We start from the raw sequence: 13,168 nt of genomic DNA, 5'->3' as shown, positions 1-13,168 counted from the left end.
GATTGTATAGTCATGACAAAAATGGTCTTATGCACACACCTCCTTTGTGCGTTTCCTATTGCCAACCTGCAAGGCAACTGAGCGAGGCTTGTGTCAAGCAAGCACGGTCTGTGACGCCGTGATAGAGAATGATTTAAACAGGACAAAAGAGGATCGGGTCGGCGTGCCTGCTTGATCTGACTGACCCACAAAGAAAGTCTGCATCAATGCCTGTAGGTTAATCCCGAATGCTCAAACATAATGTTTGCATGAAAGTCCATGCTTTTGTAGGTCGCCAATGCCTAAAACTGGGTGACCCGGGCTTGATAAGTAGTGAGAGAATCGTTGGGTGGCTGCCACTGGTCTATTACCACGTTTCCTGCATATGAGACCTAATTGGATCTCCTGAGACCTAATTCTCTGTGGCCCAAAGAATGTAAACTTCCAGAGGGCAAGGCTGTTTCTGCTCCTTTGGCTACTGAACACACAGCACCTGTCAGAGTGCCTGGCACTTAGTAGGTACTCAATCCGTGGTATTCGTGGAATGGATGGATGGATGGATGGATAGATGGATTCTACTGTTTCTGCAACAGGCAAAGCGCCTTCATTCTCTGCACTTTTTTTTTTTTAATTACCCACTGTCACACTCCGTCTGTCCTCTACTTTGCAGTGACCTATCTCCTCAGACACCCAGGACTGGTGTGATAATTACCATTTGCCTTATATAAATAAGAGATAATTGTTTTCCCTCCATTCACCCAACTCTTAGGGACAGTCAGGGAGCATTTTCTGTGCAAACGTGCCGACCTCGTAATATCACCATCAGCCTTGTATTGAAAATTAATGACTGTTTCATAAAATATTGAGACCTAAGACTGGCACTTAAAACAAGACTATCCTTTTCTTTTCCCTTAAAACCGCTCCCGATTAGATAACTGCCAGACCTCGGTAATGTTGTGAAATAAACCTGCAAACACTCTGAGATCAGAGTGACACCGCGTGCCTGGGTCTCACACGAGCGGGCTGGTGGCTGGTTGGTTACAGCACCCATTAGCATGAGCTAATGAGTAAGCATTCCCTTTGCTGTCACATTCCTCTCCTGTTATTAGCCAAAACCTGAACTTTAGCTTAATTGCAGAAACCAGCCCGCCCCTGGCAGATGAGGGCATGGTCTCCATTGTTGTGATTGCATTCAAAGTGCTAATTGGGGGGACGGTGACAGATAACATGCCCCGGCACCAGCATGCAGGGAGCGGTAGGTGGGGTGCTGGGAATACGGATTCAGAGATGAAAAACCTCATCTTCAAAAGCCCCGAGGATTTGATTTTCCTCACACTTGCTCGGCCTTGCACACCCTAGATTTCCCAAGTACAAGAGCATCTCTCGTCTCTCGCATCTCAAATTTGCCTTTATTCCTTCTCCAACTTTCCTGAATTTGGAATTGATCATTTCACCGACCTCTCACACTTCCACCTGCCCCACTGGGCCCCCTTTGAATTCCCTACATCTCTCCGGAAGCTGCTGTCTGTCCCTCCAGAGATTTTGCTTTCTTTAACACCAAACCAACCAACCAACCAACCAACCAAGCAACCAACCAATCAACCAGAGAATCGGGAATATTTGAAAAGGAAAAGACATGGGTTTTTGTACCTTCAACTCTAACCTCTGATATTTAAATGTCGTTAAAACTCTTTTGTATTTCCAGGGTGCTCTAGCTTGGGAATATCCAGGATCTTTCCACCCTTCTGTGTTTAATTTACATGGTCCCACTGCTAACTGGACATCATTTCTTCATGCTTGTATTTCTTCATCTTAGAAATGTATATAATCATCGCCAGCAGTCACCTGCTGCCTGTATCTCTTATTATTTTGGCTGCAAGCGATAGCAAACAGTCCAAGTCGGGTAAGGAAAAAGAAGGGGGGGATTCTTGACTAGAATAGTTGAAAAGCACAGGAAAAGGGCTGGTTTCCCTGTGTGATTCTGAAGCTGGGACATCTGGAGAGCTTGTTTCTTTCCCACACCAGTTGAGCTGTGCTCTCCTGGGTAGGCTGCTTCGTTCCTACTAGGCTTTCTCTCGGGGTCAGCAGATGGAGGCTGGAACCCCACCGTGCCTTCCTCTGAGCCTCACACCCAATACACAGAAGAAGAACTGTGCTTCCTCTTCTTGAGTCTCCTTGAACTTCCCCTGGCCAGGCTTGGGTCATGTGCCCACCTCTGAATGAACCCCTGCGGCCAGGGTGTGGGTGGAGCTGATTGGATGATCCTAGATCACATGCTTCCCTTCTGGAACTTGTGATGGAGTTTTCTTTATGAGAACATGATAGACAGGGAGTGTTGGCTAAGGGTGTTCCCCAAGCAAAATTGGGTGCTATTGCCTCAAGATGGGAAAGTGGGGTCTGAGTGGCATAAACAACAAATAATCCCCAAACTACCACAGAAAAGGAGCCATTGAAATAAGTAAAACACGTGGAATCTTGAATTTGAAAAGCAGCATGAGTTTCAGATGCAGTGAATTTTCTTTTACATACATACCCTGACTTAGGGAGAGAGAAGTAGCGCGCTGTATGAACTAAGTGTTACTTGGCATTTATCTGAGTGAGAGTGTTATGATTCAAGTGATATAATGTGACCAAAACTAAGTTCAAAACTGAGAATATGCTCATGCCAGATTGAGGTCCTCCTCTGCAACTTTATATTTACCAGCAGGGGCTATTGTAAGGCACGAGTTTGTTGTAATAAGCTGATCCACATTGTCGAGGCTTCTGTTGTTCTTGCCTACTATGGACTTTGGGAAGAAGTCAATTAGAGAACTTCTTTAGCCAGTATCATAATGAGTAATGGGAGCATTTACATGATTGCTAATGGCTGAGTTTACACGATGCCTCAAAGCATCAGTGGTGATGTTTGGCAGCAGCACATTACGACTGTGATTATCACTATAAATTAAGTTTATGTTGATATAATTAGCAGTTAAAAGCTAAAGTAATATTTATACTGATACAAGTTCTATCGGAGCCATACTAGTGCAAACAGACTGTGAATGTTGATATGGTGGGAATAATTTGATTTTGCAAGGCAAGATATTTCTAAAAGTGGGATATCCTATTGGTATATAGCTAAGCAAATTTCTTTGCATATTTAGAGTCCGTAATGTAGCCAAGCGATCCCCACTGGGGATGCTCCCCACCTTGTGGGTCATCTCCCCCCCCACCCCGCCCCGGCCTTGGTAGCTCTGGCCTTGAACCATTCAAGCTGGAAAGGGAAAGGAGAACTGAGAGGGAAGGTGATGTCTATGGAACTGATTGTGAGGACATGGCAAGTGATGATGAGGACAGGGTCTTGACAAGATGGATCATTTGTCACAGGGGCCACCATGTAGCAAGATGAGTTATTTTGTTACAAGAACATGATCTCCCTTCAGAAACTCTGGTTGGGGCCAAGAATGATGGACATGTAGGCTTCCTTCTGTGCTTTGGGGGGATTGAAAGGTGATCGCCAGCATTGGAATGACTTGTCTCCCCGGAACGTGGGCCCAATCACCCTGACTCCAGGTCCACAGGCCCTCTATTGAAGGGTGCCACTCCAGTTTCTTCTTCTCTTGCTACATTTTATATTTACTCTCCCAAACCTGTAAGACTAGCCTGCATGTTGATGGGATTTTCTCTTCTTGGGGGATGAGAGAATGGGGTCGAGTAGGGTAAGTTATTTAAAATAAGTCTCTCTGCTGATAAATCTCTCTGCTGCTAAGTAGTAGAGGTAGAAATCTGATCTGAGGCTGGCTACCCTTGAAGCGATCCTGCCCATGAAGTAGCCAGTCAGTCCACAACTACTTATTCATTCAACACATATTTTTGAGGACCTACCATCTGCCAGCAACTTTCTGGACATTCTCTATATAATTATGTACACACACACACACACACACACATTTTATATATATATATATAAGCATACCCAATGTACCCAATATATTCATCAGTGATATGACCAGGCAAAGACCTCTGTCCCATGGAAGCCTCTATTTCAGGCTTCTCATGAAAAATGTGTGATTTAGTAAGGAATCTTAAAATGTCCTCATATGCTTGCTCAAAACTTTTGCCCATAAGTCGGCCTGGGTCAGTTGCTCTCTAGAGGTGTTCATGGTGGTCTTGTATCTTTCTTTGCCTGCAACAACTGGAGGTTCTGGTTACTTAGTACTTTGAATACAAAAATGAAAGCAGTTGGTGGCTCTTGCAAGTTAAGGGAAGTAGGAAATGGTGAGAGCAATGGCCTTTGGTTTCTTCTTGGGGTAAGAAAGTTGTTGGTTGTGTCTATGATGGAAACAGAAAGAAAGAGAGATGACTGGCATCCTAAACCCCAAAATCAGTCCTGGCCTCTCTCTTGGCAATAGAGAGAGAACCAACTAATAGAACCAACATTTCCTGAGGACCTACTAGGTGCCAGGCAAGTAAGTTCCATATATCATCTCATTTAATGCTCAAAGTAGACCTTATGTGGTGGACATTATGGTTCTAATTCACAAACGAGGAAGCTGAGGAGAAGCTAGTCAACCCGTCCACATAGATTCTAGTCGCTAAGCTGGGATTCAGACCTTGACCCTCTCACACTCAGCCAGATGCCTTCTGAGCCTCCTCACCTGGTGAGGGCTCTGGGAGGAAGAATGGTGAGCATCTGTCCTGCCCTCCTTCACCCTGCTCCCTTGGGATGAAGTGGAACTCCTGTGAGGGAGGCAAGTCCCCCGAAGGAACACAGCTGACTAGACTTTGGATAGGAAGCAAAGAGAGACCGGAAAGGCAAACACTGCAGGAGGGAGACTCCCCTTATCTGCCTTAAAAATGTGTGGGGTGCTAGTTGTCTCTAAAGTGATATGGGATTGGTTTCCCCACCAGACAGTGGGGGTTAGAAAGAACAGTTGTAGATGTTCAAAAATAACTAAGAAAATGAACTGAGGAAAGATATTTACTCTTGATACTTTGAAGTTTATCAGAAATCTTGGGTCCTGAGGCAGAGAAGTTTCTCAGCTCCCTTTCCAGGGACTCTGGGTGATCCCTGAGGTGGTGTTGTCGGGGGAGGGGGAGTGGGAAGGGGTTGGAGCATATATTTATTCTTAGACTCCAAGGAGCTAGGAAGGAATGGGACTTCCAGGCACATTGGAGCAGTGCCTAGACAACATTTGTTGATGTCACTTTCTCCTAGTTAACCTTCTTTTAAAAACAAGAATATTTGTAAGTCAAGAACAAGGACTTATCCAGGAGAGTGGGTGGTCCACCCTAGGTAATATGGGGTGCTCAAGTCAAGTGAAGCATAATCCCCTTACTGTTCCCCCCCCCCCCATCTGCCAAAAGTAACACATGTTTCCTACATGAGGATTAGAATTTGCTGGAAGACTGGACAGCCACAAGTCCAGACTATCTGCTAATGCTAATTCCTTCCTGAATGGGCATCGTCTGGTCCTCTCTAACACTTAAGCAAACTCTACTTCCATCTTTCTTTTTTTCAGAGGCACACCTGTGCTTCTCTGTAGTCAGGAGAGCTCTGGACTGAGGTAGGACAGCTGGGTAACAGGCCCCAGTGTGTCCCCAACAGGCTGTGTGATGTGAACTGTGGACAGGTCACATTGTACCTCTGGACCAGATGTATTCTTTCCAGTCTTTTCTCTTCAGTTCCCAAGGCCTTGAGGTTAAGCATGAGGGACAGGCAAGTATATGACACATGCCCTTTTGCCATCACATGAGCACACACACACTCTAACACACGCACTTCCTTTCAGTGCCCAAGTCAGTGGACAAAGTTATTTTCAGACTCCTCTTTCCTTAAAATCTGCTTGCGCTGCCCTTTCTTTTGGGGTCCTCTGTGGTGGTGAAAGGGGAGCAGGCCAGGGCTTATTGGCTACAGAGCATGGGACTCAGGTGCCATATGCCTGCTCCAATCAGTATCATTTGTGTTTGTCTTTGGGTGAGCCACTCCATCTCCTAGGGCCTTGGGTCCTTTTAGTGAAAGTTGTGTAGTAGTAGTTCTGGGTTCACAAGGCTTTGGTCATACACATGAAGCTCCTAGAATAAGGTCTGGCGCCTACCGGGACAAGGAACTACTATTAGCTTTTGTCACCTCACCAAGCCATCTTTGGGTAAGCCTCTGGCTTCATTTCTCCTGGGATTTCTTCTCCTCTTGTCTCACCTCTTGGTCCTGCCAGTGTAGGTTAAGAAACGCACTGACAACAGTTTTTGGAAATTCCTAGCAAGTCTTTTTCCCAGCGCTGCGTTAGTAAAGTCACATTTTTCAGCTTCAAAAACAAACAAAAACAGTCCAAACCTCCCCGTGGAATCACCCGGAAACACAGACATTGAAAGTATGTTCTCTAGTGTCAGAGGTGAGGTATGGTCTGGGTCTGGGCCCTCCTCCCCAGTGATAATCACAGAAGAGGAAGGAGTCATTGCCGCCAGGAGTTTCCAACGGAGAAGTTTCTTCTAACAATGCCTCGCTATTAGGGTACTGGCCTTTCAGCAGAGTTGGGGGGGCGGACATCAGCCCACTCTGGGAAAGCTCCAGAGAAGGGACCCGGGACAGCATCACCTGCTTACAGCTTTGTTGTTTAGATAACCAATTGGTCCATTTGCTGGGACTGAGCCACAATGACAGCATGGCTTTGGTATTTGGGGAGAAGAAAGGTGCCTGGCTGTTCTTTCCAGGTTACGATGGCACTCCTTGACTATTATTTGCTCTTGTTGCTGGGGGAAAAGAAAACATATATTGATCGTCAAATTTTCCCCTTTGATGGTGTGTCCTGTTGGCTTACAAATAAGTCAGGTTTGAACCAAGTCTTAGACACACACACACACACACACACACACTCCCCAAAATAAAACCCCTCCAACAAATGGCTTACACGCTGAGGTCTTGTGTTTGCAGCAAATCTTCGGTTTATTTTAATGGACAAATAATAAATCCTTCCAAAGGGGGTATTTAGAATGGAAATACTGATGGGTCCTTTAATTGTGACATGCTGCCAGGCGCGGCTTTGACACAGTGAGATGCAGTGCCTGGGGGATTGGATGCCATGCATCAGGATGACGGGATGGTAAGGGGCTGCTGAGCTCAGATGCTGTCCTGGGCCCAGGGGGGGCCTCCCATTAGTGCTGCGATTGGTGGCACGCAGCCGTGGGTCCTGGGCTCATCAGAAACAACACGCCGTAAAACTTGTTTTCAAGGAACTGACATTGTCGTGCTGTTTATGGTGTGTGCTCTGACCAACTTCCTGCCTCCCCAGGTGGGCTTTTCCTGGTTGGTTTGCTCTGTGCTGCACTGCGAATGTCACAGCTTCAAGTCAGAGGATGTGGATGTGGGGGGAATGTCAAAGGTCAGCTCATTTCTCAAAGCCCGACCACAGGCTGTGGGGACCCAAGGGATCCAGAGGAAGCCCTGATTTCTGTGTCTTGTCTCACTTGCTCACGTAGGAGCCACCAACAGTCTCACCCCAGGCTCCATCTGCTGGCTGCACCTCATCGAAGCACCTGCCATCTTGTCACCTCCACTTGGTGACCCTTGCCAGTCACTTCCACTTGGTGACGTCTCTGCCCCCAGAATTGGGCAAGGCTCCCTCCTCACGGCCACTGCCCCATGTTCACTGGAAAATGAGGTCAAACTCTCTGTTGAGGTTAAACAGCATTGCCTGGAACATTAGGAAGGAGTCCAAGGCCCATAGAGGTTGAAATGTCTTCTTAAGTTATCAGGAACATGTTTTTGGGGGGCTTTTTTCTTTTTTTTTTTTTGCACTGGTCTCAACACCCCTTTCCTTGAGGCTTTGTTGGCCTACAGTGCAGCAGTGAGCACTGGATGCCGGTGCTACCTCCTGAGACTGGTCTCTCCTCTCTGGAGCTCATGGCTTTGAGAGTGGAAGCTCTCTTGCTCTCCTGTCAGGACGGATCTCAGCGCCTCGGCTCACACTCATCACCTCCTCCCTGCATACAGAGGTGGGGAGGGTGGTCAGACATCTCTGAACTCCCTGAGTGTCTGTTACTGGAGTCTTGCCAGCTTCTGATCAATCCATAAAGAAGGAAACATGTCACAACTCATGGTGAAGAAGAGAGACCTCCCCGAAAGACACTTGCTGTCTGGCAGAAGTGCTGACATTGGGTGGACATAGTTCACGGGCCGTACTGAACCCCAGGATGGAGGCGCGGAGGCTGGCAGGTAGCCATGGCTTCACATGCCACATCACCACTCAATAGGAGCACAGCCTTAGGCAGGTCACTTCTCTGAAGACCAGTTTCATCACCCGTAAAATGGAGACAATATCTCTGTATAGGGTCACCCTAGGAATTGGGTAAGATGGTGGCCCAGAATTGTACATCCACGTGTAGAGTAGCATCATTTACAATAGCCAAAAGGTGGAACAATCCAAATGTCCACTGATGGCTGAATGGCTAAACAAAACGTAGTCTATCCATATAAAGGAATATTGTTCAGCCTTAAAAAGACAGGTCATTCTGGCACACGATACAACATGGATGAACTCTGAGGACATTACTCTGACCAAAATAAACCACATAGAAAGGGACAAATATTGTATGACTCTACTCGTATGAGGTCTCTAGAGGAGCCCCACTGACAGAGACACAAAGTAGAGTGGTGGTTGCCAGGGGTGGGGGGAGGTGAATGCAGAGTTACTGTTTAAGGAGTGAAGAATTTCAGTTTTTGCAAGATGAAGAGAGTTCTGGGGATGGATGGTGGTGATGAGTGTGCAACAGTGTGAATGTGCTTGATGCCTCTGAACCATCCCCTTAAAATGGTCAACCCATGTCATGTAGATACTGACACAATAAAGTAAAATGATGGGTAGTGGCTAGGCCATGGGTAGATGATTGGTAGATGGTTGTGAAGATCATTGTCTTCAGGAGAGTGGACACTTACATCTGGTCCCCCTCCGACCCCGCTCGGACAGCTCGTATTTCCTTCTGCGGAGCATATGCTCCACTGGTACCAGATCGCTGACACGTCGCCCCTCCTTCCTCTGTGAGATCCAAAGGGGATCGTTGGATATTTAGGGGCGATGCAGAGAACCATTTAATGTAATAATAATGGAAATGGAGCAAAGATAAATTCAGAGCTTTCTCAAATGTGCTTTTTGGAAATTCTGTGCTCCTCCCTTCTGCTTGCCCCAAGCTGGATGTTTTAGATCCCACTTTATCCAGACGAGGAGGTGGAAGGTAACGTCTGAGCCTCCACGAGGACCACTTGTTTTGTCTTGGCTTGGAATCTAGTCTCTTTTTTTGCCCATGGAGGCCGTTTTCTCACAGAAAGTCCCCGAAAGTGAAAAAACAGATTTTCCTCTGTCCTAAAAAAAAAAAAAAATGTAGCCCCGGCTTGATCCTCCCTCAACATGGTCACTAAGAAAGCAAAATGTGTCTAACGCTAACAGAGCCCCAATTCATTGCTTCCAGAGCCTGTAGCGTTTTATACTCACTCTGCAAGCATAATCAAGGGAGTGATTCTGAACCTTGTTAATCAGAAAGGGCCCTTTAAAAATGTCATGCTGTCAATATAAAACTTTGCTAAATTGCATTATAAATGCCAGATTCAGTCAACTAACACATTTAACACCGTTTCTTAAGTACAGTTTAGATTTTATCCGTGCCAGGCAGAATGAGAAAAATACCTCAGGAGAGCCAAAGCCCATGGATTCATTGTGCTACGCTCATTGCCCCCAGAGAGGGATTATAAATATTTTATTCCAAATCCCAGCCACACTTCTCCCTCCACTATTGTCAGTGAGGTGTCCCCCCAAAGTTGCTGGCTTGAGAATTGTACAATTCTCACAGCTAAGGCGGTTACAAAGGGCAGGTGTCTCAGGCCAGTTTTTCAATCAGCAGACAATTTCTGTAGCTATTGTTTTCACCAGAAAAGAACAGTTTCCTGTGAGTCTAGGGCTAAGCATTGCATGCACATCCACCATGGGGGAAGATGGCCTATTGTCAACATCCGTAGAATCCAAAGCCACATGGCTTTGGGGAAGGTTCATCGTCAGATATGAATTAACAGAGAACTACCCTCTGCTTTCTCCTCCCCTCCCACCAAGGAAAGCTATTTCTACACTGTTTTCACTAATTTGATGGTGTCCTTGTCCTGTGATCCTGTTTAAAATTGCGCTGTTCGGGGCTCTGAGCTTGACTGAACAGCCCAAGAGAAACCACGTTAAGGACCTGACAATGGTCAGCAAACATTGTGATTTCTGAATTTCTAAAAAATCTTCTCTCATGATAACTAGATGACTTTTTCCATGGTGCATGCACTAGCTTATTTCAGGATGAAAGGTTCTAAGTACACATGGCAAAAGAGTACTGTGAAATATTAACCAATTCCTGCCTTTTCTCCCCAACCCCCTCCTCTTCTTTTTTTTACTGGTTCATTATCCCAAGAGGCAATGACATAGGTGAAGCTTTGGAGCATTTCCCAGGCTGCTGAATTTCAAAAGTCTTGCCCTCAGGAAAAAAAAATGCGAAGATTTTCTAAGCATAATAAAGTAACTAGCATTTACTGGAAACTTTGTATGTGCTAGGTACTATTTAAAGCATGTTTTTATCTCTTCCTTTTCATTATAATCCAGTAAGATAGATGCTGTTACCATCCCTATTTTACAGATGAGAGAACAGAGGTACAGAGAAATGGAGTATTTTGCCCAAAATAGCACCTCTTGTGCTATAAGGCTGTTTGTATTCCCCCCAAAATCAATGTTGAAATCTGAACCCCTGCCCACCCCCCCACAGGTGATGGTATTAGGAGGTGGGGCCTCTGGGAAGTGAGGAGGTCATGAGAGCAAAGCCTTCATGATGGGGATCAGCACCCCTGTAAAAGACATCCAAGGGAGGTCTCTCAGTCCCTCTGCCATGTGAGTTCGCAGCAAAAAAGGTGCCCGACTAGGAAACAAGCCTTCACCAGAGACTGAAATCTGTGGGCACCATGATGGTAGACTTCCCAGCTTCCAGGACAGTGAGGGCTAAGTGTGTGTTGCTTGTCAGCCCCCCAGTCTGTGTTACTGGCATGTGGCAGAGCTGGCTCATTGATGCACTGGTGTGTCTCCAGAGCTATGTTCCCAACCATGGCATGGATCTGCTCCTTCCTGGGCAAGAAGTCCCAGGGGAAACACACTCAGTGTCACCACCTGTGAAGGGAGAGATGTTCGCAGGATTGGGTAGGAGGAGAAGTTGCACCAAGGATAGTCTCTGTGAAGACCTCAGCTGCCCCCAGGAGGAGCTCTAAAGGTGAAGTGGCCTGTCAGTGTCGCCGCAAGCTGGGGGAAGGCATTTGGGTCTTCATACTCTGGCTCTACCAGTCATTGGGTGAAGGTTGCCCTGAGGTGGGGCATGGCTTTGGGTGGAGGCAAGTCTTCAACCATGGCAAATCCCATGAGGGCGCCTGGCCCTGGGCTATCAGCCAGTAGCAAGCCCAGCAGCTGGGGGCCATGCCCTTCAGTCCCGAAGGGGGTCTGGGCAGCATACTACAGTGGCCGCTGCATGAAGGAAGAGGCCCAGAGAGTGATTGTTAGCCTCAGCCTCATCCCAAAAGGGAGCTCTGAGCATGAATTATGCCTCAGAGTTTGTGCCAACTTGAGATAAGAGAGCTTAGGCTTCCATATTCCCTCACCCATCAGTCTTGGCTAAAGACAACGCTGGGAGGGGGAGGTTTGCATATAACTTCTAGACATGGGAGCCTCTTCTGTGTGTGTGTGAGCTAAGGCAAAGTGGCTCCAACAGTCTCAGGGTGGGGCTCAGAAGGGGGTCACAGGCACGCAGAGCCGGACAGTTGAAGGATCCCCGTGACAAGGTTGAGGCCCCCAAGGTATCCATGACAGCTCCTATAGATCAGAAGGGATTCCACAAGCTAGGATAAATGCTGAGCCAGGAGAGAGACGAGGTCACTAGGAGAAGGCCCTGCATCTGCTAAGAGGGCACTGAGCCTCAGCTGAGGGAAGGGAAAGAGGTTGCTTGAGTCTCAGGGGAGCCTTGCAGGGAAGGTAGACTCTTACAGAGAAGGCTGTGGAGGGGGTACTCTCAGAGTGGGATCCCCTGAAGAAACCCACAGACCTGAGAGGGGCAGGGAGGTGGTTGGGGTTTTCCAGAGTGGTCAATGTCCCAGGGTGGGTAGGAGAATAAAGCAGCCCGGTGAGTGGGGGAAGCCAGAACAATGGGGTCTCAGGAGGTTGTGGGCATCTGCGTGGACAGGTATTTGGGGATTGGGCAGCCAACGGACACCTCAGTGCGTGCCAGGTGCCAGTGTGAACGCAGACCAATGGGGACCCACACCCGCCCAGCATCTTGGTAGGACAGTGTCACCCTGGAATGTACTTGCAGCCTCAGGAGAAAGAGGAGACCCTAAAATGACCAAGAACACGTTCCAACTACCTGGACAGATGGAGGCTCAGAATAGAAATGGAGTTAAAGGGAAAGAAAGAAAATTAAATTTCTTACTCGTGTGCATTTACGGGCCAAGCTTGTTGCTGCCACGTGTGGTAACTATAAACGAGGTCTTTCAGAAACCTCTGAACTCTGTCCATGGATGCTCCTCATGACAGGTGTTTGTAATGCCTGTTTTAGCTCGGCATAATTGCTGTTTTCTGAAAGTGATCTTTTCCTTACATAAAGGAGGAATTACACCACGATACGCCACACAAGGGCTCAGTCAATTGACCAAGGCACAGACGATCACACCCGAGTGCAACACGGGCCACTAAGGCAGAGAATATATTTTGTGGACATGGCCTCAATTCCACGGCTGCCCTCGTGACATCATAACCCGGGTGCCCAACACAGAACGGTGCGGGCACACCACCACGCACACCCATGCACCTCTTCTGAGGCCATTATCTTTTTTTCTTCCTTCCTTCTTCAGGCTGCAGTGAACTGGAAGGACAAAAATCTGGGGAGTATTGGCCAGCCTCGGGCCGTGAGCGTGTGTGCGTGTGTGTGTGTGTGTGTGTGTGTGTGTGTGTGTGTGAGCTTGCTCTGTTTCCAGCCAGGGTCTGGGAGCTGTGATTTCCCGGGGCTTGGAGCTTTCCTGGTCTGTTCAAAGCTCCCTCCAAGGTTTACCACAGCCAAGGAGAACAATGGAAAGTGGGCTGCCTCTCGTAAATGAACAGAAAGACTAGACTGACTTTGGGCTGCTCTGGTGGGGTAAATGATCTATAAAATGCAA

This window comes from Vulpes vulpes, chromosome 12 (genome assembly GCF_048418805.1).
Source record: "Vulpes vulpes isolate BD-2025 chromosome 12, VulVul3, whole genome shotgun sequence".
NCBI lineage: Eukaryota > Metazoa > Chordata > Mammalia > Carnivora > Canidae > Vulpes > Vulpes vulpes.
The sequence above is the reverse complement of the archived record's forward strand: the minus strand, read 5'-3'. Positions refer to the sequence as shown.